Source organism: Bison bison, unplaced genomic scaffold (assembly GCF_000754665.1).
Source record: "Bison bison bison isolate TAMUID 2011002044 unplaced genomic scaffold, Bison_UMD1.0 scf7180017864228, whole genome shotgun sequence".
In the NCBI taxonomy this organism is placed as follows: Eukaryota; Metazoa; Chordata; class Mammalia; order Artiodactyla; family Bovidae; genus Bison; species Bison bison.
This window is the reverse complement of record NW_011494800.1, coordinates 1852148-1858060: the sequence shown is the minus strand read 5'-3', so window position 1 is coordinate 1858060 and position 5913 is coordinate 1852148. Positions and strand designations below refer to the sequence as shown.

Genomic DNA, 5913 nt, shown 5'->3' with positions numbered 1-5913 from the left:
GTATTATATGCCTCTGCCTGTCCTGCTTGATTCACTGTTGTTATTTTGGGAACTGACTTCTCTAATAAAATTGTGATTTTGTACAAAAATGCTTTTTAACTGGCCTGTGCCTAATAGCCTTTATCTTACAACTTCTGTGTGCATCTGATAGATGGGAAAACAATGCATCTTTACAACTTAAAGGTTGTGCTGTTGTTTTATTTGCAGCTACTCAGTAATGGGAAGCAATACTCCACTAGCTTTTCTTTAACTTATATATTCCATTCACATATCACACAAACCTTTCTACCTTATTAAGGATAGGGCCCATGTCCCAGTTCCTTGGACTCCAAAATTACTGCAGACAGTGACTGCACCATGAAATTAAAAGATGCTTGCTCCTTGGAAGAAAAGCTATGACAAACCTAGGCAGTGGATTAAAAAATAGTCAAAGCTATGGTTTTTCCAGTAGTCATGTACGGATGTGAGAATTGGACTGTAAAGAAGGCTGAGCGCCATAGAATTGATGCTTTAAAACTGTGGTGCTGGAAAAGGCTCTTGAGAGTCCCTTGGGCTGCATGGAGATCAAGCCAGTCAATCCTAAAGGAAATCAATCCTGAATATTCATTGGAAGGACTGATGCTGAAGCTCTAATACTTTGGCCACCTGATACAAAGAACCAACTCTTCAGGCAAGACCCTCATGATTGGAAAGATTGAAGGCAGAAGGAGAAGGGGATGAGATGGTTGGATGGCATCACTGACTCATAGACTTGAGTTTGAGTAAATTCCAGGAGATAGTGAAGGACAGGGAAGCCTGGCATGCTGCAGTCCATGGGACTGCAAAGAGTCAGAAATTACTTAGCAACTGGACAACAACCACCATGTCCCATTTATCTTCATTTCCTTAACTCTTGACACATTATTCCTTCATTGTAAGTTCTCAGTATATAGTCATTGAAAGAAGGAAGGACCCGCCCAAATTACCAATGTAGAATTTAAAAATGAAAAGGAGAGAAAGTGTACTTAAGGCACTACTTTCTATTACCTATTGTAATTAGAATGCTTTTAAGTTATGAATAGAGAGACATAATGGGTATTTTGCTTTCATATCCAGGTCTCACAGAAAGAAAATATGACTTCTAGAATTGGACACATTGCATCTAGCTATCAAGAGCTAAAAAGGCTTTTCATTTCATTTGAATTGAGATAAATTTCCTTTTTCTCCCTCTCTCTTTTTTTTTTTTTTTTTTTTTTTGAGATAAGTTTCTTTTTGAGTGGAGTAGGATGGGGTAGAATTTGAAGATGGCAAGCAAAAGTGTCATAATTTCTTCAGGTTTAAAATAAGATCTTTGGGGTAGATCTCAGCCTTTCATTGTTCTCCCCACTCCCCTCTCTCCTGGCAGAAATGGCTTTTCGGTTCAGTTCAGTTGCTCAGTTATGTCTGACTCTTTGCGACCCCATGGACTGCAGCACACCAGGCCTAACTGTCCATCACTAACTCCCAGAGTTTACCTAAAACTCCTGTCCGTTGAGTCAGTGATGCCATCCAACCATCTCAACCTCTGTCATCCCCTTCTCCTCACTTAGATATCAAGAAAAGTTCATGTGTCTTCACCACAGAGAGGGGAGAGAGCCTCAGATTCACGTGTGGCTCTTTGTGCTGTCATCTGAATTCTCACTGGCCCCCGTGGAGATATAGCGAGTCTAAACTGTCTGTTAGTGCCTTGTTGATCTGCTGCCAGAATCTGTTACTGGTTAAACCCTGATTTTATTCTCTCGGAGTCTATAGCCCTCCTTTGCTCACTTGCTCTCTTTTCACTTCTCAACAGCATTGCAGGTCCTCGTGTCTCAACCACATCTGCTCTCTGAGTCCTGGCTTATCCCGTGAACTCTGTAGCATCTGCTCTGGGGTCATCTCAGGCCAACTCCAATGGCTTCTCACTCTCAACCTTCCACACACCCCACCAGGATCATGACGGAATACGTGGACACAAGAGCCTGCTGTGCAAGTGCCAAGGAAGTTTGAGGCCTGCCATCACCGAACCTTTCCTGGCCTGCTCACACCATGCCTGCCATTTTATTGTGTTTGTAGTAGTCCTTTGTTGGGTGTGGTTGTCTTGTAAGGTTGTCCCTTCCTAAAATACAGAACAGGAAACAGGGAAGACTTCCAAAGCTCCTAGGCTTTTAGTTTTTGCCATTGTTCCTCTGGGTTTTCATTCTTGAGGGGGTGGTCAGGACCATCAAGTCAGACCTCATGCCCCCTTCCTCTTCCTTTTTCACCCCTTCTCGTTGAAGTATTCTGTTTCCTCTTCCTTTCTCCAGGAACCTGTCCGCTCTCATGTCCTCTCCTTTCTTGAAGAGGTATTCTCCTCCTTCCCAGGGGGAAGAAGTGGTAAGGGCTTCTATTATGCAATCAGAACTTGGAGATTTTAAGAAAAGGACAACCAGTAATTAAATTGGAATATCTAATATGCTTGTTAGTGTCTTTTTTTTGTTTTTTTTTTTTTTTTTTTTTTGGTTAGTGACATAACTTGCTGTTTATTGAGAACCTATAATGTTTAGGCACAGTGCTAGGGCCTTTATTACCAGTATATTTAATCCTCTCAGCAAGTGGGAGGTAAGTATTATTATCCCTATTTTATAAATGGGGAACCTGAAGTCAAGGAGGCGAAGTAAATTTCTAGGACCTGAACTCAAGTTATTTGAATTCAAAGCCAAAATTCCTTTCACTTTCCTCTTGCTCCTTTTTGCATTTTATTTACAAAAGTGTGAAAACAATAGCAAAAAAAGAGGGAGAATCGAGTTTTAAAATGTGTTAACACGTGACAACTATATGTCTTTTGTAAATATTTATATAACCCACTGTTATAATCCTGTTTACTGTTTTCCCCAGTAAAAATAAGTAAAGGCAAAACATTTTGACCACTTTTGATGAGGTGCAGCAGAGGTCACCAGATAAAATCCAGTTATCATTACTTAATGTTTTTCTATTCACTGAATGTGAATTACCATAGCGTGTAGTTTTTCTCATGTTTAAATTTTTATGAAAACTAGTGTGTATGGTTTAAAGTTAAAGCCCTGACATTAACCATCCGATGACAAGAGAGAAATCTGTTCTCTGTAGTCATAATTAGCCCTTCTAAGCTCTTCTTACAAATCTACTCTAAGAATGTACTCTTAAGAATGCCTGCCTAAAAAAAAGAAAAAAAAGAATGCCTGCCTAATAGGAAATGATTGCCTGAGGCAGACATAAAAGTTTTTTCCTACATGAGGATTTGACAATACAAACCTCTCATCCATCTTTCCATCTTTACTGTTTTTCTTTTTAATTTTCTCTCCCAACTCTAAAACTATTTTATTCCTTCCTCTCAAGCATGTATTTATCTCTTTATTTTTAAATATTACAGCTTTCTAACATCTGTCTCTAGGGCAGCATAATCTTACTGGTGAAATATTCCATGTTTTCCTTGAGCCCTTGTCAATATGTCTTCGTGTTAACAGCTTAGCAGATGGAGAAACAGAAGGAGTAGCCTCAGCTTACCTGAATGATTTCTCTCCAGCACCCGGCACATGACTGTCTCTACTAACTTGATGATAGGAACTGGAGTAATTGGAAGATAAGAAATGATGCCTGACTTTTGCAGTGTTGTTTACCAAAACTGTTGGCAGCTTTTTTATGTTACTGTTAGATCCTTTTTCCCAGTCTCATACCAAGAGAAGACAGAATTATAGCAACCTACCTGGTTCGCACTGTGCCTACTTAGATAATGAAAGTAAAATAATAATAACTAATATCGCTTTGGGCATAAATTAGCATATTCCCAGGTGGTTCCAGGGTAATCACCGTGGTTTAGCAGGAGCAATAGCTTTCTGCAACAGAAAATGTGGGAGCCTGGGATACTGCTTTGTGTAATAGCATTGTTCTTTTTACATGGGGCTTATTATTATTTAATGGGCTGACTGCTTTTTACTTAAGTATTGGGTTGGCCAAAAGCTTCATTTGGGTTTTTCCATAGGATGCTGTGGAAAAACCCAAGTTTTTTTGGCCAACCCCGTACAAACCGCGAGAGAGGCCAAAGCAGGACATTGAAACAAGGATGTAGGAGAGTCCGTGGTGAACACCCTTGGACTAGCTGTAGGAAATGACCCACACTGGCTCCTGTACTTGCTGCTTTAAAGAAACTATCTGGGTGGGCTAAGGTCTGTGAGCATATTGTTCAGAAACACTAATCATCAAGATGCAGGGTTTTCTCTGGCTAATAGAAACTTGTGAATGAAGTCTGTGAGTTTCCTAGTTGGAATCTGTGTTTTCCCTTTGGAGATAAGAATAAGGAACCGAAAGTGACTGAAACAATAATGGGGAAGTAGATATGTGGGAGGAGCAGAGAGGGGTGCTGGAAGTTAGTCCAAAGCTGAGTAAACTAGGAAAGGATAAGGACTCTGAAATAGCTGAAAGAAAGTTTTCTCAAGCTTTTACACGCAGATGGGTCATTGGGGACCATGTTAAAATGAAGATTTTGTTTCCGTAAGTGGGGGTCGGGGGGATGCTGAGTGTCTGCATTTCTAACTAGCTCCTGGACAATGGGCAATGCTGATGTTGCTGATCTAGGTATCACACCTTGACTTGTAGATGTCTTAACAGTTATCTCGAAATATGGAACTAGTCCAGAATACCTGTGACTGGCCTGTAGGTTGGTTTGTATTAGACTCCAAATAATTTAGAATCTCATTCTTAAATACACATGCAAATGTTGTTTGTCTTAGGAATTTTGTCATATGAGGTTGATGACCTAATGATTTCAATAAAAATTTCAAACCTGTTTCATCAAAATGTGTAAAGCAAAATTTATATATACAGTATATGAGCTATAGTGATAATAATTGACATCTTCTATTATATTAGAAGGTAGGCTCAGCAGGTAAAGAATCTGCCTGCAATGCGGGAGACCCCTGTTCAAGTCCGGGTTCGGGAAGATCTGCTGGAGAAGGGATAGGCTACCCACTCCAGTACTCTTGGGCTTCCTTGATGGCTCAGCTGGTAAATAATCTGCCTGCAACGTGGGAGACATGGGTTTGATCCCTGGGTTGGGAAGATTCCCTGGAGAAGGGAACAGCTACCCACTCCAGTATTCTGACCTGGAGAATTCCATAGAGTGTGTAGTTCATGGGGTCAAACGGTCTCAAAGAGACTAACTTTCACTGTCTTTGATATGTTAATGTTTCCTTCCTCATCTTTGACTTCCAAACAAATGACTGGGTAGATGAGACTTTTGAACTGTCACTCAATTTATTGTGTTTATTGATCCATAGATTACTCCAGACACTAAGAATGTTTCCCATGCTGATATTTGACATAGAATTTGAACATGAACACATTAAAAAAAGAGAATATGAGATCTTTATGTGGGTTGAAGTGGTGTGGGAAACAATTTCAAGAAAAAATTTCTCATCCAGGGATAAGAATTTCTAGCCCAGGTTTTCTCAAAGTACAATTCATCAAAGTCACCCAGGTGCTATGTTAAAAACACAGTTTCTTTCACTCCAGCTCAAATTTACAAAACAGATTGTGTATTTTTAACAAGCCTCCAGGTGATTGTTTTGTATGCTGCCACCTGAAAATCATTGACTAGTAAGACATTGTGGAGAAGGCAATGGCACCCCACTCCAGTACTCTTGCCTGGAAAACCCCATGGCTGGAGGAGCCTGGTAGGCTCCAATCCATGGGGTCACTAAGAGTCAGAGACGACTGAGCGACTTCACTTTCACTTTTCACTTTCATGCTTTGGAGAAGGAAATGGCAACCCACTCTAGTGTTCTTGCCTGGAGAATCCCAGGGACGGAGGAGCCTGGTGGGCTGCCGTCTCTGGGGTCACATAGAGTCAGACACGACTGAAGCGACTTAGCAGCAGCAGTAAGACATTGAATTCATCAT

General features: G+C 40.5%; 1 protein-coding gene across 1 annotated transcript in view; it reads left to right on the top strand.

Annotated features, from left to right (window-relative positions):
- NAA11 (N(alpha)-acetyltransferase 11, NatA catalytic subunit) overlaps positions 1 to 2629 on the top strand; it is a 9273-nt gene extending 6644 nt beyond the window's left edge. Inside the window, exon 2 of the mRNA XM_010845901.1 lies at positions 1811 to 2629. The gene's annotated coding sequence lies outside the window, so the exon portion shown is untranslated. The remainder of the gene's footprint in view (positions 1 to 1810) is intronic.
- Positions 2630 to 5913: the final 3284 nt, after the last annotated feature.